Raw genomic sequence first — 23,976 nt, 5'->3', positions numbered from 1 at the left:
AATAATGCTAAGATTACCAGAATAAAATTTCTGTGATGCTGAAAGTTGAAACTGAGAGTCTTCTGCCCACCTTCCCCTCAACACCTTCCTCCTTTTAGTTAGCATCAGAAAATTCAGTTCTAATATTAGTAGGGAATACATCAGATGTCAGAGGAAAACACAGAGGCACATGTAAAACAATTAAAAAGTGCATGGGAAAAATACAGTCGGGTTTAAATAAGGAAGGAAAAAACTACACTGCTCCTCTTTGTGCTCTAATCCTTCGATTTCTGTGTTCTATAAAAAGGCCTCAACAACTTGGTAAAACTTGCTCCTGAAAAAAGCCTTTGAGAAGCTTTATCTAAAACCGGGATTAGGAAAATACAAAGTTTTTTGGATAGGATCTCAAGAAGCCAACTCAGCTTTCTAGAAGAAATTCAACTCTTTTCAAATGCTTGTTAATGCATGTTAAATGCAGCAAGAAATAATCCTATGAGGCAGTAGCACAAGCCTCTCTTAGCTGCAGTGAATGAAGTAAACGACTTGTAATTTCTGGAAGTCTTGGTTATCTTCAGGTAAAACTTTAATAACCCTGGGAACATCAAGGGAGTAAAGACATTTCTCTCTGGAATACTTCGGTAATTGTTTTCTTAATTTATCCAGGAAAAGCTTAGTTTAGATGCAGCATCTGTTTTTTCAGCAGAGGTGATCAAAATAACTTGCTCAGATTCACACAAGTTAGTAAAGTTCAGATTTCAAAATGCAGTTGTTATATAAACTGAACAGTTTTTCTAAAATGAAATTCTGGTCCTCTTCGTCTTTTCAACAACAATGAAGCTTCAAGTCAGGACTAAATGCAGAAGACCAGGACTGCTTTGCATAGATGGATAAATGCATTTCTATAACCAAAAGAGGTTTACATATGCACTGGAGACCCAAAGTGCCACACTGAAGCCAGCTTAAATGTCTTTCTGAAGGAGTTTGTTTATGTAAAAGAATACCATTTTAAAAAAAATCATAATTTGGCACTGATTCTATCCCAGCTCTACTATTTACCTGGAGTGTAATCTTGAGTAAATTAATTAACTTCTCTGGGCTTCAAATTTCTCATCTATAAAGTGGTGATAGTTACAATACTTAGCTGGATGGGCTAATGTTAAGAATAAAATAATAAATATAAAGGTATTCAGAAAGAGTACCTAGCACATAGTAAGGGCATAAGTTGTGATAAGTTTTAACTAGAAAAGATTGTAATCTACATAGTTACTTATTATAATTAGCTTAATGCTTCACTGTATTTAAATACATTCTTCTTTGCTTTTACAATAATTTTATGTCCAGAAACTTTCACTTTAAAGTAGATTATCACATAAGTTTCAGTATCTATATAACAGCAGCTCAAAAATATTTGATAAACTGAACTGTTAATCTAAACGAATGAGGAGGTGGGTATTGCTTTCTGTGAGTACAACGGTAAAATGTCTTGGGTGTAAACATATTTGGAGTCCCCTTCTCTCACCAAGAAGGATGCTACTATCACTATACTGATGCTATGTCCATAGGCACTCAAATTTGGCAATCTAATCCATTTTCTAAGATTGGTATGCAAAAAATTAAGAACCACAGTAAAACTGAACTTCCAAAAGGAATGAAGACTGCCGGGCGCGGTGGCTCAAGCCTGTAATCCCAGCACTTTGGGAGGCCGAGACGGGTGGATCACGAGGCCAGGAGATCGAGACCATCCTGGCTAACACGGTGAAACCCCGTCTCTACTAAAAAATACAAAAAAACTAGCCGGGCGAGGTGGCGGGCGCCTGTAGTCCCAGCTACTCGGGAGGCTGAGGCAGGAGAATGGCCTGAACCCGGGAGGCGGAGCTTGCAGTGAGCTGAGATCCGGCCACTGCACTCCAGCAAGGGGGACAGAGTGAGACTCCGTCTCAAAAAAAAAAAAAAAAAAAAGGAATGAAGACTAACAGCAGGTTAATGTTTCGTGAAACTTAATAATTGAAGAAGATAGAAAAGAGCAAAAGGAAGCCCTCAAAGATCTTCTACAATATGGAATAAAAGACATTTGCACATTGATTTTTTTTATCATTTTCAATCTTTCAGAGCTATTGCTACAATGTTTTCCCATAACACCCAACTTCAAGGAAGGAAGAACAGTAAGGAAATTATCGGAATGATAACAAGACTCTCAGTGCATTACTCTAATTTTTAAAATCCACTTTAACAATTTATACCAAAGAGCTAACATCCTGTAGGGCACAGAGTACATTTTGCTTCCTTCTGATTTGTGGCATTGTTTTAGAATCAGCAAAGACAGAGCCAGGGCAGAAACCAGACTAAAATTCTGGCTGTTGTCAGCATCCACTTTTCTTTCTCCCACAAATAGGCAGAAAAACCCTACTACCCTGTAACTTTGGAGGTTATTTATATGTCCCCTACATGGGCACCATTTTTAATGGGGTTTCATAGACTAGAGATTGAAGATTTTGGTCTTTCTGAGAAAAGACATAGAATTCTGAGGGTTACCAAAAATTGTTTGTTTGTTTAACCCAGAATGGGACAAACTCCCACCAGGGGTTTTGTGTAGGTGTTTTCTGGGAAGAGGGTTGTAATAAGAAAATGAAAATCAGGAAGACAGTCACCTCCATAAAATTTATGCACTTGATTTAAAAACAGGACTTGTATCCTTTCTTTGAAGAACTTGGCTCTTCTTAGAGCACGAAATAGTTTATATAAAGACATTTTTTGGTTTACTACCTAACCTTTTTATTTTACCTGGGAGTGGTTTAAGTTTATGTGGAGCACTATAAATACGAGGCTCAAGGGTACTAATAACTCTTTCCCATGGAATTTTTCTACGTATCAAACACTGTAGTTTATTTCTATTTTCCATTTAAGGAATACATACTGAAATTTGATGCTCTGGAAACAAACCATTCATGAAAAAGTTTTCTTACAGTTGATATAAATGTTTTAATGTAGCCTGAAAGCAAAAGTGAGGTAACATGATGCTAAAGAGATTTAGGCCCAGGCTAAAACACTAATTAGCTATATAACCTAGGGGAAGTATCTACTGGCATGGGAGCTCATCTGTAACATGAGTGAGTGGATGGGATTATCTGAAGTTCAGTCTGGCTCTTATACTTTGAGTCTATAATCCAGTTCTACTGTAAGTTAAAATAAAATTGCATACATAAATTTAAAAATAGAGATTCATTCTTCACATGTTCTTACTTAAAACCCATCATAATGGGAGTTTAAGCATAAATCTCTTTTTTTTTTTGAGACGGAGTCTCACTCTTGCCCAGGCTGGAGTGCAGTGCACTCCAATCACTGCAACCTCTGTCTCCCGGGTTCAGGCAATTCTCCTGCCTCAGCCTTCTGAGTAGCTGGGACTACAGGTGTGTGCCATCATGCCTGGCTAACTATTTTGTATTTTCAGTAGAGGTGGGGTTTTGCCATGTTGGCCAGGCTGGTCTTGAACTCCTGACCTCAGGTGATCCACCTGCCTTGGCCTCCCAAAGTGCTAGGATTACAGACTTGAGCCACTGTGCCTGGCCCTTGAATTTAAAAAAACATTTTTCACAATATTATTTGAGCAAGCAAGACATTCTATAATCCCAAGAATGGGTCAAACTTTTCTTAAACAATTGAGTTTTTAATGTAAAGAAATGCTATCATTCTGAGTGACAGGTACACAGGTAATATTATGATTCTGACTTTTCTACATGCTGACTCTAAAATTAATAATTTAAAACCTTAAAAACTTAAGGTTTTAGCCTCCTTCATGGCTGACACTAGGATCTGAAGCCCTAGTAATGCTTTCTTGAAGTTTTCTGTTTCAATATGCCTCATTTCTTTCACATCAACTCTTCTGATAATTTCCCCACTATCCCTCCCCACAGTTTCCAGTACTTAATAAAGGCTTTCTAGAAAACTGTCTATAAATGAATGTACCTCTTTATTAATAATCCCTTTGCTTCATATGAAGGTAAAAAATTACATATACCAACTGGTCTCCCTTAGGGCCAAATCAAAGTACAGTCATGCACCATGTGATGACATTTTAGTCAATAACTGCATACACAACTATGGTTCCTAAGATTATAGTATTGTATTCTTACTATACCTTTTCTATGTTTAGATATGTTTAGATACACAAACACCATCATGTTACAATTGCCTACAGTATTCAGTATGCTGACATGGTGTACAGGTTTGTTGCCTATGAGTAATAGGTATACCATATAGCCTAGGTGTATAGGAGGCTATACCATTTAGGTTTGTGGAAGTACACTCTATAATGTTTGCAATATGACAAAATTGCCTAATGACACATTTCTCATACATATCTCCATCATTAAGCAGTGCACGACCACAGCAGGGCCACAAGAAAAGTCTGCAACTAGATATAAAAAAGCTGTTGGAATCCTCTCAAAGCTTTATTAAGATAAGTGCTCATATCAGATGGCTACTGTTCTTTGTCAGTTGTATTTTCGGCATTATAGTCCATAGCCTGCTGTATTGCAGAGAGCTTTTTCTTTCAGATTCCAAAGTCCATCAAGTGCCCTCAAGATCAAGGTGGCATATTAGCTATTGTAATAACTAAATGAATATCGACAAGCACTGAGGCTTGATTTCCATTTGAAAGAATTTTCATTGGAAGTTAGAAGCAGAATTTGTAACATCATCTTTCTGTGGTGATAGCATTTTTTGATAGTGAGCAATCTGGTAGGCCAACATAGTAAGTAAGGATGGCAGAGTGGGCTGATACCAGAATAGACATGAAGTAGGAGAGCAGCAGTGAGAATGGGGGTTAGGTGTGTGACAAAGACAGAATCAAGACATTGTGGAGGGTAGATTCTTAAATATAATACGAAGGACCCAGGGCATTATTTATGGAGGTGGTACGATATATAATTATTTAAAAGGCAGTACTGCATAGTGGCCAGGCATGGTGGCTCATGCCTGTAATCCTAGCACTTTGGGAGGCCAAGGTGGGCAGATCACTTTGAGGCCAGCAGTTTGAGAGCAGCCTGGGCAACATGGTAAAACCCCACCTCTACTAAAATTACAAAAAAACATTAGCTGGGCGTGGTGGTGCATGCCTGTAATCCTGCTACTCATGAGAATTGCTTGAGCCCAGGAGGCGGAGGTTGCAGTGAGCCCAGATCGCATCACCGCACTCCAGCCTGACAGAACAAGACTCTGTCTAGACTCTGTCTCAAAAAAAATGTAGTACAAGCCCAGGTACAGGCCAAGTGTCTACCATGTACAAGCTATGTAGACCTGAGCAAGTTAGTTGCCTTCTTTAAGCCTCCCTTTTTCCCCCGTAAATGAAACTAATACCACCTACTTCCTAGGATTGTCATATGAAATAACAGATTATGTATATTAAATACTTGGAACAGGATGTAGCACGTACATGGTTACTAAAGGTAGCTATTATTATTTTCTTTTACCTTTTTTTTTTTTTTTTTGAGACGGAGTCTCACTCTTGTTGTCCAGGCTGGAGTGCAATGGTGTGATCTCGGCTCACTGCAACCTCAGGCTCCTGGGTTTAAGCAATTCTCCTGCCTCAGCCTCCCGAGTAGCTGGGATTACAGGTGCGCACCACTACGCCTGGCTACTTTTTTTGTATTTTTAGTAGAGATGGGGTTTCACCATGTTGGCCAGGCTGGTCTCGAACTCCTGACCTCAGGGGATCTGCCTGCCTTGGCCTCCCAAAGTGCTGGGATTACAGGCGTGAGCCACCGCGCCTGGCCTGCTATTATTTTCTAGCACCAAGAAACCATCTCAACAATTCAGGCTGTATTAGGACCTGCCCACTAAACTTTAAAACTGTAGTTTTAATAGTAACTTAATGCCAAATTCCCAGGAGAGGAATTATGACTAAAATACTTTAAAAATGTGCTAACTTGTGTGGCCACCATTAGCTTATGGGACTGGGGATAGAACTGTGAAGAAAAGCAAAAAGAGTTATGATGTGATTTAGATTGTAACAGCAGCTTAGGAGGCCAGGCGTGGTGGCTCACACCTGTAATCCCAGCACTTTGGGAGGCGAAGGCAGGTAGATCACCTGAGTTCAGGAGTTTGAGACCAGCCTGGCCAAAATAGTGAAACCTCATCTCCACTAAAAATACAAAAATTAGCCAGGCGTGGTGGCACGTGTCTGTGGCCCCAGCTACTAGGGAGGCTGAAGCAGGAGAATTGCTTGAACCCAGGAAGCAGAGATTGCAGTGATCTGAGATCGCACCACCGCACTTCAGCCTGGGCTACAGAATGAGACTCCATCTAATAAATAAATAAATAAATAAATAAGGCGGCTTAGGAAAGCCAGGTTAAAAGGCTCTGGGCAAAATCAGAAGAAACTACAACTTAGGGAATTTTTGTGTGTACGGAGTAATCGCTCTCTCTGTATATGTCAATATATAGCTTAACTTTAATTAATTAGTTAATTTAGAGACGGAGTCTCGCTCTGTCACCAGGCTGGAGTGCAGTGGCATGATCTCAGCTCACTGCAACCTCTCCCTCCTGGGTTCAAGCAATTATCCTGCCTCAGCCTCCTGAGTAGCTGGGACTATAGGCGTGTGCCACCATGCCCAGCTAATTTTTGTATTTTTAGTAGAGACGTGGTTTCACCATGTTGGCCAAGACGGTCTCGATCTCTTGACCTTGTGACCTGCCCGCCTTGGCCTCCCAAAGTGCTGGGATTACAGGCATGAGTCACCACACCCGGCCAACTTCATTTATTTATTATGGGTTGGCTGATTGATAGACAAGGTCTCACTCTGTCACCCAGCCTGGAGTGCAGTAGCATGATCACGGTTCACTGCAGCCTCAACCTCCCAAGCTCAAGTGATCTTCTCATCTCAGCCTCCTGAATAGGTGGAACTACAGGAGCACACCACCATGCCTGGAAAATTTTTTAAAAAATTTTTATTTGTAGAGACAGGGGTCTCACTTTGTTGACCAGGCTGGTCTCAAACTTTGAGGCTCAATCCTCCCTCCTGGGCATCCCAAAGTGCCAGGATTATAGGCATGAACCACCATGCCCAGCTTTAATATATTAATATTTAAACAAATATATGAAGACTGTTCCATGTTCAAGTGCTATAGTACACAAGGTGTGGATCACACAGCTGGTAAATATTGACAAGGTGATTATAAAATTTATATGGAAACGAAAATGACCAAGAATAACCAAGATAATCTTGAAGAGTAACAATAAAGCTAGGGCACTTACTATCAGAGTTCAAGATTTTGATAAAGACCTATCGGCATACGGTCAAAGAAAACGATCCGGTATAACGGGAACTACACATTTCAATAAATGGTGCTAGGTCAACTGGGTATCACACGGGAAAACAAAGAATTCTCACCTCTACCACACATGATACACAAAAATCAAATGAATTATAGATCTAAACATGAAATGTAAAACCATAAAAACTAGAGAAAACAATATCCGCAAGACATTGGGATAGGCACAGATTTCTTAAGTAGAATATAAAAACACTAACTGTATAAGGTGAAGATCCATAAATTGGACTCTTAAAATTAAGAATCTCTGTTCATCACAGACATCATTTAAAAAGTGAAAAGGCAAGTCACAGTTTAGGAGAAATATATGCAATACATACATCAGACAAATAACCTGTATTCAGAATTTATAAAGAACTCTTATAAATCTTTAAGAAAAATACATAAAATCCCATTAAAAAAAAATAGGCAAAAGAGTTGAACAAGAACTTCACATCCAAATGGCCAATCAACATATAAAAATATGCTCAATTTTAATAGTGTTCAGAGAAATTTGAATTAAAAACAATGTGACAACAATGTAAATATACTTAAAGCTAATAAACTGTATACTTAAAAAAATAGTAAGATGGTAAATTTTATATTATTATTATTTTTTAAATTGCAATTTTTAAAAAAGTCAGTAATTCTAGCACTTTGGGAAGCTGAGGCAAGAGGACTGCCTGAGGCCAGGAGTTCGAGGTTACCGTGAGCTATGATTGCATCACTGCACTCCAGCCTGGGTGACAGAGTGAAACCATGCCTGTAAAATAAAAAATTTTTTAAAAATCCAAAATGTCATAGATACTACTAGTACATATCACCAGAATGCTACAATGAAAAAGGTAGACAACACCAAGTGTTGGTTGGTGAGAAAAAGGAATGATGGAACTTTTATTTACTGCTGTATAAAATTGGTGCTAGTTTGGAAATTCCAATTCCTCTGCTGGTCAATACATCCATTCAAATACACTCATTGCATACATTCATGAAAATATATGTAAAATAATTTTTGTAGTTATGAAAATCTGAAATAAACCCAATGTTCACATATAGTAAAATGGATAAATTATGGCATATATGTATAATGAAATATTACATATCAATAACAAATTATAACTATATATATACCATATAAATGACTCTCAAAAACAGTGAAATAATTCAGACAGTAAAAAAATACTATATGGTTCCATTTATATGAGGCTCAAAACCAGGCAGAACTAATGTATGGTGTTAGAAGTGAGGATAATGGTTACCCTTGGAAGGGTAGTGACTTAAAGACGGTAGCAATGGGCTCCGGTAATGGTCTTTTTATTTCTCTTTTCCTTTTAAAATCTGGGTGGATGTGAACTTAATTTGGAATTTTTAAAAAATAAAAATAAAATCTGATGGTAATCACAAAGGTATGTTCATTTCATGAAAATTCACTATGATTATATTCATAGTGATGAACGATTATATTCATAAGGATGAACACAGTTCTGTTTGGCTATAGATAGACTGTCCGAGCCCTTACTTTCTGATATAAAGGAAACAGGGACTTCTAATAAAAAAGATTTAAATTTTTGCCACAGAAGAGCCTGAGACTGTATCTTCACTTGCAAACCTATGGCCACATACAGACTATTGTTCCCATATGCCACCACTCTGAACAACGTTAGAGCTCCCTCTAGCACTTTTAACTAAGGATACAACACAGGCCCTTACAGAGCTCACACAGTTTGGTGCTGCCCACGGTTAAATGCAATATGGTGATTTTTATTTTTAATTTGCTTTAATTGTTGCTATGATATGAATAATTAATAGACTGCCTATGCCAGTTTTGTAAAGTTCACAGCACAGAAAGCCAGGAGAGAAATATCTACTTAGAAAGGAGGATTAAAAATGGTTATAACTGCTATAATATTAGGTAATTCAGAATATTTATTCATGGTTTGTGGCAACATTATGTTCCACCAACAAAGCAACATGCTACCAAACACTTCCTACTAAAAAATCTTTCTGGTCTCATTTATTTTTCTCTTCATGGCTGCATAACCACTGTACCTCTACTATCGTCTAAGAGTAAAGTAGGTCAGTATTAGGAGAACGCTGCTCTTTGGTGGAGGAAAATAGAAAGGTTTGGCTGTAAACACTTAACCTAGTTTCATCCATTCTAAAACAAGTATTTATTAGCATTAAATAACCCCCTGGACAACAGAGACCTTTTTCAACGTAAAACCTGTATTCTTTACTTATGTTTGTAAACTCCCTTTACCACTGACACTTTAAACCATTGGAAATTATGATGATATCAATGCCTCAACACAACAATGTCTATTTCACATTTGAATACTATCAGAAAGTACAATTTAGATATGATGTTGTAATCCTATGCAATCCAGACAGAATTTGAGCAGGTGTTAAAAGTTCAATAATTATAATACACATAACTATTCTGGGAATGCAGCCAGAAATACAAGCGGCTTCATTTTTCATGGTTGGATTTCAAATCTTTCTCATCCTGAAAGAAACACACCTTTTCTATACACTTGTTAAAATCGATACATGTATAAAACCAGCTAATTAATAAGTTCCTTGAATCAAGGAGGGAAAATCAGAGAAAGAAAAAGAAGAAAATGCAGAGTCATCTTAAAAGTAAATTCATTTTAGGGAAGACAATTATGTCTTATTTAATATTTTGCATTCTCAAAATTAAGAAAATACTTTTTGAGTTATAATACAGCAAACATTTCCTATCAACTTCTTTATTTTAAAGCATATGGATCCCTCAAAAAGTATGTCTATAATTAAAGTCAGCTTTAGCAATTTCCTGGAGAAATGGTTGCCATTTTGTTTTTTAGCATGTGAAATGAAGATTTAATATAAATCAGTATGACTTCCTCTCTTGTACTCCAGTGATGGACAAGCACTCTTCTGCCAAAGACAGTATACCTCTGACACGAGTCCTGGATCTTTCCTAAATGTGCAACAAAGCCAAGATTCCAATTTACCACCTTAGTTTGGTTTTGCATTATGTCTGCTGGTCACATTAACCTGGCCACATTCATTCTAAGAGCAGCTCAAACTAGGGGTGAAATGTCTGAAAACAGTTATTCATTAACCTGCTGATAGCCTCAATCAAGAGTTGTGTTTTTCCTAAGACAGTATTCACTACAGCTCCTCTTTCAATTCACCAAGTGAGTATCTGGTGGGAGCTGTACATCATGAACTAGAACAAGAACAACAGGGCTAAATTAACACGACAGAAAAGCTATTTGATGCTGCCTCTTGGTTTCTCCACTTCTCTCTTTTGTGGCATCCAAAGGCTTCAGAACCCTGGCATTAATTAAGCCACAGTTTTATTACACACAATCAAAGCTTGAAAAGAAAAGCCTAACAGACAGTAAGAGATTACAAGGTTCAATTAACAGTTTTACTTTTTTGTGGCTGCTAATTGAGGCATTTTTAATTTTTATCATCTCATATGGAATGCTGAAAAGGAAAATACTGTAAGTGCAAGAGAATAATAATAAACCTAAAATGTATTACTCTATCATAATTTTATATAACCAATTTGCATACTTCTGTGATTTCCAAATCCTGGCTAGTTGTTAGTAAATTGTTAACATTCAATAGACACCACAGGGAATGTTTTAGATAATCCCACCATTTGCTACATCTATCCTAATTTCTGTGTACTAAAATTCACAAACACCATGGTTTGAAAGCACAGGGCCATGGGGCCAGATGGTCTGGGTTCAAATTCCAGCTCTGCAACATACAGTATGACCTTGGGCAAATTACTTAATCTGAATTCTACCTCATTTGTGTGTAAAATAGAGTTCAACACAATGAGACTATTGTGATTATTTCAGAGAAAATGTATATGCCTAGTACATCATAAATATTCAATAAATACTTGTAATGGTACAAAAAGGCTGTCAAATTTGATGACAAAATCTTTGGATTTTAGTACTTTTTAAAAATTTTTTCACTTTTTTTTGTTTGAAGTCATTCACATTCAAATACATTTTGAGAATCTACCTGTGCAAGTGAAAATAAACCCTACATAAACTCTATAATAAGACCATTTAGCTTTGGATATAATTAGTCTTTTATAAATAACCTTTACTACACATTTTCTATTGAAGGAAAGCAGGGAGTAACTAACAATTGAAACCTCCAACTTTAGAAGTTTCAAGAGCACTAAATAATACTAGTAATTTGCAATCAACAGCAACCAAAACTGCTGACTAAAAAAATCAGTTTTATAAAATATTACTTAGTATTTACCTTTATTGCATGTTATAATGTTATAATGTTGAGATAGTGGCTCCTCTAGTGTCCCAGGCTAGATGTATTCAAGTTTATATTACTTAGTACCTAAACTTTTGAAAAGCATACCGTATCCAAAAAACTATCACTGCAAATGAAATCTGCTATAATCTGGACACTCATGGTATCTATACTCCATCTTTCATAAGAAAAAAATTAAAAACAGCTCTATTTTATGAGCTTAATATATTTCAGAAACTACCTCGTCTCCTTATTATCTAAAGAAAAGGTTAAAGAAAACGCCTTCAATCTATCAGTTTTAAAGTCTAAAATGACACTATATTAATACTACAAAAATAAATATGGAGCAAGATTCATGGAAACAGATTTTTTAAAAAATCAGTAGAAAGTTCCATAATTAAAATGCCAGGTTTGTAAATACTACAATCACAAAAATAAGAGAAAAATATACAAACTGAAAATGAACGTCACACATAGATGTAAATAAAAGCACTCTTTAGGTTACCCATTAATCCACAAGTGGCATATTCATCTTATTTACAGTATTATACCCCCCGCCATGATATTCCATTACAGAGTCACGCTACAGACTCCATAGTTAACACTGTAGGAACCATTTCTTTTTAAGCATGGTTTTCTCTCTATATTTCCCTTTTGGCTTGCTCCCACGTTAAAAAAAAAAAAAAACAACCCCAAACTGTATAATTAAATTTCTTATGCTCTTAGATATTCCTAGAAAATGTGGATTAAATTAGAGAAGTGATGTTTGAGGTATAAAACATAAATTCGTGTTTATTATTCTAGAAATATTTTACTGTTCCTGTTTGTCACGGTCTTAGTGCTCCATGTTGAGCAAGTGCTTCTTACATACTTTTATGAGTCTATGTGGAAAATTTATGCCATCCTTAACTGTCAAACATTTCTAACCTTTCCATTAGAGAATATCCAGGGAGTTAAAAAAAAAAAAAAAAAAAAAAACAACTACACATACACACAAAACAGTAATATTCATGTTTGTTTGCTTTGTTTTCATTTGCTTTAAAAACACCTATTTCTCCTAATCACTCATCCCTGTCCCAAGCCTTTTCTCTGAGACACAGGATTTCAAGGTCCAACTAAATTCTCATAACCTCATCAAGTCTTCACAATCACTGAACCATCTAGAAGCATGAATCAAAATATGAAAATATTTACTGAAGTGTAATCAGACAGACCTGAAGTCTTAAGAGACTTTTTCTTTTTTTTTGAGATAGAGTCTTACTTACTCTGTCACCCAGGCTGGAGTGCAGTGGCATGATCTTGGTTCACTGCAACCTCCGCCTCCCGGGTTCAAGCAATTCTCCTGCCTCAGCCTCCCTAGTAGCTGCGCTTACAGGTGCCTGCCACCACACCCAGCTAATTTTTTTGTAGTTTTAATAGAAACAGGATTTCAGCACATTGGCCAGGCTGGTCTTGAACTCCTGACCTCAGGTGTTCCTCCCACCTCAGCCTCCCAAAGTACTGGGATTACAAGTGTGAGCCACCCCAGGCCAAGGGACATTTTTTTAATTGACAAAATTAATAACCAAGTTTAAGTGAGAAAAACAATGCGTTGGTATGAAAGGACTGCCAGTGCATGTTTACACTACAAATTGCGACATAGACAACAGGATAAGATCAGTATTCTAAAACAACTTCTAAAACAATTACTAAAGTAAGTCACCACCCTGAACCAGCTGTCTAATATTATCTCAGTTATTTTACATACAGAACAACGTAATATGGAGCCATGAAGTCATCTTAGATCCTTGAAAGATCTGCATACTATGTTAATAAGGCAGGTGACTATTTAAGCTACATGGAATTACTGACTAGGTAACCCAGAAAAGAGATAGTCTTTTTTTTTTTTTTTTTTTTTTGAGACACAGTCTCACTTGTTCACCCAGGCTGGAGTGCAGTGGTACTATCTTGGCCCACTGCAACCTCTACCTCCCAGGTTCAAGTGATTCTCCTCACCTCAGCCTCCTGAGTAGCTGGGACCACAGGTGCAGCCACCACACCCAGCTAATTTTTGTATTTTTAGTAGAGATAGGGTTTCACCACATTGGCCAGGCTAGTCTTGAACTCTTGACCTCAAGTGATCCACCCGCCTAGGCCTCCTAAAGTGCTGGGATTACAGGTGTGAGGCACCACACCCAGCCGAAAAGAGATAGATAGTTCTAAGTTTTCTGAATACACTACTTCTCTCAGTTCAGCCTGAACAAGATATACAAGCAGCAAGAGGTGGGAAGAGGAGAAAGACGAGAAAATAACATTTGCTAGATGTCAAAGTGCTATAGAAATCAAATGGAGAAAAGCTATAGGTGCTACACAATGCAACGGGGGAAGTATCCTGGTAGGAGAGGTGCACAGGCTTCCAAATATTACTTGAAAGGCAATCTAGTGAGCAAGAATTCTGAAGTCAGATCTTAGTTCAAAACTTCACTCTATAATTTAAAGAAGTGAAAATTTGGAAAAGGTTTAACGTATCTAAGCTTCTTGTTCCTCGTTGGTAAAGTGGGGTCCTGTCCATCTCACCAGGTTCACATGAGAATCCAAATAAGTAACACATAGCTAGCACTATATAGTGCCCGAACATTGGGGCTCAATACATTTTAATGTATTCTCTCCCCTCCTCAAACTTCTGAGTAGTATAAAACTGAAAAGGAAGGAAGGAAGGAAAGAAGGGAGGGAGGCAGGGAGGGAAAAGGTCTTCCATCTTGAAGATACATGAGAAAGAAAATGGACTTTTTCAATCTTTATATGGAAACACACCCCGAAACAAAAAATGGGGGTGGGAGTGAAAACTTAGAATTATAATAACCTTTATAATAGATACAACTGGTCACATGCATAAGAACTTTAATTAAGGCTGTACTGGGTAAGTGCCAAAGGACTAGACTAATGAAAATTTCTCCAAGGTGAACTTATTGGAATTAGTAGACTTTAAGGTGACTTGTTAACTTTAGATCTATTAGGAAATTAAAAGGGAGTTTCTTGGCCATCCAGCCAGTTGGACATTTTTGGGATTACAGTATAAACAAAAAGAGATGCTTTCAAAAACAGGATGTCTATTTTCATGCTAATCTTAATAAATAAATCTTTTAACAATGGGAACAAATACCGGCAGAAACACTAGTCAGATGGAACTTTCCTTTTAGGAAAAAGGAAAAAATACAATTTTATTTTCATAGAAACATACTTGGTATAGAGTAGAAGAGTCATTTAAATTCATAGCTCATTTCCCTCATAAGCTGAAGTCACGACGTAAGAATAAAATTTTACATGTATGGTTCCTGAGCTCATGGGTAGTAAAAGGTTCAAAAGGAAAGCTCAGGTTTCACAAGCTTTGTAAGTGATCTTTTTACACCATATGACTAAGAACATATTTATTCATGGAGAGCTTATGAACCTAGGCTTTTGAAACTGTCAAACTATAAAAACCCATAAAAAGCCACAAAAATCCATACAAGTATTAAGAATAAAAATCTCTCTTTCAGATTAAGGAATGCAGAAAAGGATCTGCAAAATAATAACAAGTGGACTTTAAATATTAATATACACAGTAGCATCAGTCTATTAAAGAGTTATCTGGGTTGCTTTTATTTCTGGATTCTGGGAAAGAAAAAAAAAGAGTTGTCTGGGGGAGTCCTAGATACTATTTGGTATTACATCACTGATTCTAAAATGTTGGTACATACAAGTCTAAATGAATGTTTTCAGGAAAATCTCACTATCTAGTCAAAACAAAAAATGACAAAAAGTCAGATTTCTGTTCTAACAGAATCCTGAGTTTTTTCAGGGAAGAGGGTAGGGAGATGGTACTGGGGGAAATGAGGTACTTTTGTTCAATGAGTTTTACATAGAGGAATAATATTAGAGACTTAAGTTTCTGTAAATGCAGTATCTTAGCACCGAAAGCCTAGAGAGTTATACATATTATGATACATATAATCTACATTAGTTATAAATATTGTGGAAAAAAGTCCTATGAGAAAAGATCACCTTATACCTAACCTAAATATTTTACACTAACTTTAGGCTCTTTCCTACCAATTCTGTAGTCAGGTGGGTACTTGGTAACCAGCTTTTGCATATTAGTACTTCAAATAATGCCTAAGTTAATTAGTAATATCAAGAAAAAAATATTTTGTGTATCTTTGGAAGATATTTGAATTCATTTACATAGCCTATAACATATTATTTGTTTTTATAGTAAGTCACTAAGTCTAATATACAAAGACTAACACACTGCAAATCATGATGGCCTCATATACTTTCCCAAAGGTAAAGCCTTCCAAAAAGGTCTAGGAAACAGAAGCTGACTTGGTTCAGAAAATTTTGCTCATTTATGTCTTCTATAACCTTATACCATTTGATTAACAAGGTTACAATTTTAGTATATCTGAGCTTTGAATGGATGAATCAGCCTTTAGTCTCAGTTAATGTCTAGATTTTCTCCCTCTTCCTCTTATAAACACCTTACTTGATTTTCAGTTCTCAGTTACATAAATTGAAATAACACAGCCCAACACTGAGAAGTCAATAGCATAGGTAATAGAAAAGCAAAACAGCAAAATTTTAATAAACAGAATCAGGAAAGGAATATAATTTAAATATACCATAGCTGGCTGCCTGGATTTTGCTCCTCTTTTAAATAACCCAAAGTGACAGAAATGCTCCAAACCAGAAAACTCTCATGTTACTTGCAAGGAAAACTTTAAATTGGAGTGATGAGGAGAGGGGAGGCTAACAAGGCAGAACTTTAAAAAATGTAATTCCTCTGGTTACCTGATTTTTAGAAAAATCAAACTTAAAACCCAGAGTACAATGCCAAAGAAAGTATGCTGGTAATCAAAATCATAAACGACCCCTGATAGAATTACAATCTATAGAATATTAATATATCAACCAAATTTCTGGCATTACTTTGGAAAGCAAGCAGTATTTCTTAAGCCTGCAACCAGCTCTAGAATGGGAAGATAATGCCTGTACACAGCAAGAAAAAAGTAACATAAAACACAGATTTTTTTTTTCTTTCCTTTTCAGAAACTGTGCCTGACACTGTGCAGCTGTGGTGCTGCCTTCTTCATTCCCTCTGTTTCCACTCTTGCTAATTAAAAGGTTGATCACAGAACAATGTTCTTCTCATTAATTTCAGTGTTGCGATTGGGCAGGATCCCTGCTTACTCCACCTGATCTTTTCACACTGTTGAAGTTAATGTGACAGGAGTCCGAAGATGGATTACCTGCTGCCATATTGCCCATCGCCTCCAATCAGGAGCTATCTGTGTAAACTGATTGTTCTAATTTGCTCTCATTATTTTTACAATATCAGGAGAAAATAACGCACACAGCTCACTGTCAAAGCCATGAAAATCAGCCATTAGTTAAACCCAGACACTGAGTGACTTTATTAGAGGCACTGCAGTTTATTGATGTAGCTCCAGTCAAAGAAGGCTGCATTTGCTTCAGCAGAAGGAAATGTTTATACTGCAAGTAAGTATTTATTGTGGTAATACCCACAACAACAGGACATTTTGAAAAATCCTGTTCTTCATATAGTTGGTTTTGACACAAATTATACAGCAATGAAGAAATGAGTTGGCATAAGAAAGTAGGTAACATTTAATAAACATTCAGTAGCATGAAAATCTATTAACTCAAATCCATAAACATGCTTCACCTCCTATACCTTATATAATAAGAAACCCTATTCTGTGACTACAAATGTTAATCTATTAATAAGGGTGATTTTATTTTGCCCCATATAACAACAAATATTTTTTCCAAAACAGAAATTTTATTACTTAGGAATCAAAATTATTTCTATAATAATCACACAAGTATAAATTTAAATGATACTATATTCTTATAAAATGTAACATTTCAGTAAGATTGATTACTAATCCTAGTATCATAGATACTCACAATATATTTCAGAATGAGAAAATAGTGCAGCTAAGCAAACAAGCTGAGATTTAAACCCTTCAGTAAGTGACAGTTTCTTAAAGCAGAAGTCAGAACTCCACAGAAAGGTCTGATATTCAGTGAGATAATATCTTTAAAAGATTTGTCCTGGTCATAAAGAATATATATTTCATGTTGTAAAGAAAATGCTAACTCCAGAAGAAAACAGATTTAAACTTGGCATTTCTAGGCTTGTCTTGAGTATGAACATTTTATAAAAATGTTAGCTAAATGCTGCCTGAACAGCATTTTAGGGGGCTGGAGATGAAGGTATAAATAACAGAAACCGATGCCTTTTAAATAAAGGAATTTAACTAATTCACACACTCTTTCCCCCACCTCCCCTCTTTAGTATTAGGAGGAAACATGGCTTCCTCCTGCTTTCTTTCTACACTAAGATTCCTAGGTAATGTGAAGGCAAGAGTATGCCCTTCTTGCTGTTCCCCTTTTAATGGCCACTTTTTTTTTTTTTTTCCTGAGAAACGTGTGCCACGCTTTTCTCCTTAAAATTCCTGCACTAAAAGACTGCACCATACTGCACTCCGCAAAACGTGCTGATGGCGCCAATTACAAGCCCCCAGCCGAATGCTCCAGCCCCCACCATTCGGGCAGATTTATGCGGACTCTTGCCGACGTTATTACAAGTCAGAGTTTATTGGGAAATTGTTACATTATGCGGAGTGTCTAACAAATTGCTTATGCTGCTATAATTGGATTACAACAGCCGCTTGCTCCCACCGGTAAGATTAGGCAAGTAGGACTCCTGCCGATCTCTGAGCGTTAGCAGTAATTTTATTTGCCTTGCCTCTCTCTTTCCTAACAACATGCCTCTCTCCCTGCCAGCTGTCTGCTGAAAAGGCACAGGCTTGTTCCTTGGCCCTAACAATGCAATTATAGCCCCGCAGATCGCACTGTTTGTGCATTAAGTACAGAGCCAAAACGAGGCGAATTGATCGTTTGACTTTTGGAGAAGCCATGTGATCTCTCTGTGCGGGTGATCCGACATGCATCAGCAGGCAACACTGCAGTCAATTCTTGATGAAGAACTTTCTTCTTTCAACCATCTTTTCCCCAACCTCTCCCTTTTCACTGAGGAAGACACTGACTGGGCTCATCTCATGCTAATCTAGATCAATCCACAAAGACAAGCTTGAGCTTATTAGCTCCCTGGCTAGATAGAAATGTGAATAGGTTCTAGCATCTTGAAGTGCCTCAGTCAGATATATCAGTGGTTCCCAACAGCTGAACCGCTGCTATTTAAAAAACAAAACAAAACCAAAAAAAAAAACAGGTTCATAAAGAGTTCACTGAAGAAATTTACAGAAACACGGTAGTTCAAAAGAACTACAGAAAGTTTTAGATTTGTAAAATAAAACTGCCTTGGAATGGCTTTATTATAAGCTGTCTATATTCTGTCTATATTCAAGGGCCATCCAGAATCAGCACTAAAACCTGGGTCCTGCCTTTCTCAGCAGATCTGCTCTGCTGGAAGATGCTGGTGGCCAACGTGCATAATCAATGTGGCTGGACTTCAGGCTTAAAAACAGCCAGTCTGATGCCCACTCGGGGCAAAGTTTTAAACACATTTTGTTGACAGCTTTCAGTTTCTTGTTTCTTTTTCTTGTATGTTCAACAATGAGTGCCCGTAGCAAGAAGACTGCACAAGCGATTACTCTCATTTTAGGGCATAATTCATAAAGACTCTGGGCTGGGGTCTGGACTTTTTTAAAATCTCTTTTTGGTTGAAAATGGTTTAAATTTTACCAACTTTAGACCAAGATTCCTGTTTACACTTTCCTCAACCAATGGCATATGCTACTTAGGGTTCCTGAAGCTGATTACACAACAAATGTGCAGTCAATCTGCTGATCCGTTTTGGTGCCCCATGTCTGTATTCTTCTTAAACGGCAGGCACATCTAGAAGAAAATGTATTCTTACATCCTTAATCTGACAAACACACAAACTCTTGTCTATAAGAGGTGTCCTGGCTTCTCTTATTAATGCAAAGTGAACTTGGAAAAGTCATTTAACTGTGTATTTCTCTGTAACCCAATTAACACATAAAGCTCATATGAATATTAAGATTTTTAAAAAGAATATTACATCTGAAGTTCATTCCTATCTTTTTGATAGAGCAATAAGCCCAGTGTGTAACATGTTATACTCCAGAGTTTTTGTAACCACATCGGCCTCAATGACATGGTTATATTTTAGTATGCTCTCCGTAAAGCTAATGTTTTGACCTGACAAGAGGCGCCTGTGTGAAGAACGGACCATCTGACATGCTACTTGTGGAACGGTATATTAAAGAAGCCTGTTAACATGTAGTTTAAAACTCAAAAGAAACTCTGAACAGCTGAAATGCCTTATAAATAGCACAGACCCAGAGGAAGTGCAAACGTCTGCATTGTGAATTGTAGATCTTAATTACCGACAATAGCTGGTACAGCAAGTAGCACGGAAAAAAAGTGAAACAGTTGCACTGTTCATGGCTGGCAATAATTCTTCAGGAAAATATTTACTATCAATCAGTTATGAGAAAAGGGACTCTGTGCTCGTAAAACAGCACGTTGCTTCTCATACCAGGACCATTTTGCTTCAGCATAATCTGAATTTAAACAGCTTGTTTCCTGCGGATATAATTTTGGAAATAAATAAAACAAGTCTTCTATCAAAATCTGGAGTGAGTGGAAAGGAACATCACATTTTTCTGTCTCAGTCAGTTTCAAACAGATTATTAGTCACAAATAAAAAAACAGTGACAACAACCAACAACAACTAAAATACAGAACATCCACAAAGGACTACTGAAGGGGTTTATTTTCCAAACATAAAGAGGAAAAACTTCTCTTACCTGGGCCAGGAATCTGGATAGATGTATTCAAACAATTCAGTTTTAACTGCATGTGTTTGTGTATCTGTTTGTGGGTGTGGGTAAGGGTAAATTAGGAAAAAAAACCTAAGACCAAAATTTGCAGTAATGGTTTAATAAAGCCAATAGCAAGATAACATAAAAAAGTAATGCCTTTCAGCCTTCCAGTTAGTTTTCTTTACCAATTAAAAAAAATTATGAAGGTTGACAATTAATAAGCATAATGTGATTATGGATTTTAAAGACTAAGTTGACAGTTAATAATGACTGTTCATTTAAAGCTACAATAAACACAGAGCTCATCATGCTCCAAACACAAATCTCATGAAACACAGGGCCATAACCAGGAGAAAGAATTCTGAAAAAAAATAAAAAGATATCTCAATGCCTCCAAATGTTACTTGGATTAAGTTATAGTGATAAAATAGACCCTCCTTCATTTTTAGTTTTAAATTTTTTCTTAGGCCTGTTTCTTCAAATTAAAGATTAACAAGATTATTGCCAATTTAGGGTGGTTGTAATTTGTTTTACAGCTTTGTTTTCTTGTATTCTACAGAGGACTAATGGGTACCCTTCGTAAGGAGCTATTGTAAGACTGTGATATTTCTGGCAAAGAGTTACAATCAAGGTATTATAGGGGTCCAAACATAATACCATTGGTGCTTTTAGGGAAATAAATGGTATTAATGTCTTCTCTAAAACTTACATGAACCGTATTCAATAATAAGGTTTCAGACTATACTTAGCATCTCTAGCCAAGCCAAAGTCACTCTTTGAACTAGAGAACAAAAACAGTTGATATCACTATATTATAGTTGTTCTCACTTGGAAATGGTTACAGATTCAGGCCACAATGGAGTATAATCTGAATCAACGACAGACACTTGTACCAAGTTGAGAAAACACTGTAGCCATATCAACGTAGCAGATGAAACTATTCAGTTAAGGACTAAAGGTGAAGAACAGGAAATAGGGACAAGCTTGCAGACCAACAAAATAATGACAAGTCATTCCATTCAAAGGTCAAGCAATAAATGAGGCGAACAGAAACAGGGATCATGAGACACACAAAACACATGTAAATAAAAAAGAAAAAACTTGGCCGGGTGCAGTGGTTCACACCTGTAATCCCAGCACTTTGGGAGGCCAAGGCGGGCAGATCACCTGAGGTCAAAAGCTCGAGACCAGCCGGGCCAATGTGGTGAAACCCTGTCTCTACTAAAAAATACAAAAATTAGCTGGGTGTGGTGACACGCTCCTGTAATCCCAGCCACTCAGGAGGCTCAGGCAGGCGAATGGCTTGAACCCAGGAGGTGGAGGTTGTAGTGAGCTGAAATGGCACCACTGTACTCCAGCCTAGGCAACACAGTGAGACTCCATCTCAGAAAAAAAAAAGGAACCAGTGATTTAACTGGGTTCCAATAGGAAATGATAGGCATCATTATTAGATTATTTAAGAGGACGATGAAAGGTTATGGGTGTCAGAATAATGTTAAAATAAGAAACAATGCAATGAGAAGGTCACCACCTGGGAGCAAGTAAAACAGACTGATGAGCAGCAATGAGCAAACTTACTTTCTCACTCAATACCCAAGAGCATGGAAGAAATTACATCATTGTGCTAGAGGGTGGAAGGTTTTTAACCATGTATCACCAAAGCAGAGGGTGGGAGAAAAAAAAAACACAAAAAAACTCCACATCATATAGACACATACCAACCTATTTAGATTAGAGATCCTGGCTTACAAAGTATGGAGAAAACAAAAGGAACAGATGCTCACTTGGCCAGCTCTCAATGAAACTCATTAAAATCATCACCCTGTCCTTGGATTGGTACTCATGCTAAAATTTTACCTTATTTAGCCAGAAGTCACCCACTTGTGATGAAACTAAGAGCAGCATGGCCAAAAAAAAAAAAAAAAGAATATTTTTATTTTTAAAGGCCCAAATAACTGTGTACTCCTGTTTCCATGCACAAAAGCAGGATATAAAGGAGACTCGGGCTGAGTGCAGTGGCTCACGCTTGTAATCCCAACTCTTTGGCAGGTCTGGGGGATCACTTGAGGCCGGGAGTTCAAGACCAGCCTAGGCAATACAGCAACACCTCATCTCTACAAAACAAAACAAAACAAAACACCTCTAAAAAACCAAAAACCAAAAATTAGCTGGGTGTGGTGGCACACGACCGTGTCCTCAGCTACTCGGGAGGCTGAGGCTGGAAGATCAGGACTTGAGCCCAGGAGGTAAAGGCTGCATTGGGCTAGGATTGTGCCATTGCACACTACCCTGGGAGACAAAGCAAGACCCTGTCTCTAAAAATAAAATAAAACAAAACAAAATAGAGTCAATTAGCACTTGTTAGTTGTGACTAAATGACTGAAAAAATAAAAATGTAATTTATAATAATTACATTTTGTAGCAAAATACTAACATATTTGAATTTAAGAGACATTTAACTGATGAACTCTACCTTTTTAAACTATAATTTGAAATAAATTCTGATATTTCTTATATGTATGATTTCAATGGTTATACTTTGTGTGATATATTTCCAGTTGATAGAGCAGGCCCAGAGACTATTAAATGTTTTAAGAAAAAATAAACAAAAACTCTACTTTTGCTATGTTCTGAATGTTTGTATTCTCCCAAATTCATGAAGGCAGACCCCTTGTAAATGGGATTAGTGCCCTTAAAAAAGAGACCTCATATATCTAGCTAGTCTCTTCTATCATGTGAGGATGCAGTGAGAAGGCGCCATCTATGAAGCAGAGAGCAAGCCCTCACCAGATACTGAATCTGCTAATGCTCTGATCTTGGACTTCTCAGCCCCTATAAGAAAAAAATTAGTTTTGTTTATAAGCCACTCAGCTTACAGCATTTTTGTTATAGCAGCCCACATGGACTAAGACAACTGTCCTTAGATTTCTGTAGCAAAGGATGGCAACTACATGATACCAGTCCTGGCTCAAATAATAACAGTAAGGAACTGAGGGCCTGGGTCTACAATAAAATAGGTTAAACTAAAATAGTTGCAGTTGGGAATGTTGTAACAGTAACAAATCTATGAATAGATATAAAGGCAATTATTTTTGCAGATAATTCAAGTAAAAGAAACAAAGTCTATACTTAATAGTACTTATTCCTAAAATAAAATATCTGACACTTGAATTTAAGTCAAAGTTCCTTAGTAATGACAGATATTTGGAAAATGTAAGTTATGATAGATATAAAAAGCATCAGATCTCTAATATTTAAGATAAATTTTACATCTAGGCTATAGAGATGACATATATACATGAAAAAGAGGTAGCCCATAGACATGACTAAACATACTTGTCCGTGTGGATCAAGATCATCAAAAGCAGTATTTCTAACATTAGCCACTCAATAAATAAAAATAGTGATATAATAATTGGGTTGCCTACAGCATATTTCACAATCCTTGCAATGATGTGATGTACTCTATACATAACTGCATTTAAAAACCATAAACTTATCAAAACAATTGTACATTATCTTATACAAATCCTACTGATATGTGATAATC

The 23,976-nt window shown here is 36.9% G+C and overlaps 1 protein-coding gene across 9 annotated transcripts in view; it reads right to left on the bottom strand.

The window, feature by feature from the left end:
- Window positions 1-23,976, bottom strand: part of BTRC (beta-transducin repeat containing E3 ubiquitin protein ligase) — a 206,923-nt gene that overhangs the window by 53,755 nt on the left and 129,192 nt on the right. The window lies entirely within an intron of this gene.

Source organism: Macaca fascicularis, chromosome 9 (assembly GCF_037993035.2).
Source record: "Macaca fascicularis isolate 582-1 chromosome 9, T2T-MFA8v1.1".
In the NCBI taxonomy this organism is placed as follows: domain Eukaryota; kingdom Metazoa; phylum Chordata; class Mammalia; order Primates; family Cercopithecidae; genus Macaca; species Macaca fascicularis.
This window is presented reverse-complemented; position numbering and strand designations above follow the sequence as displayed.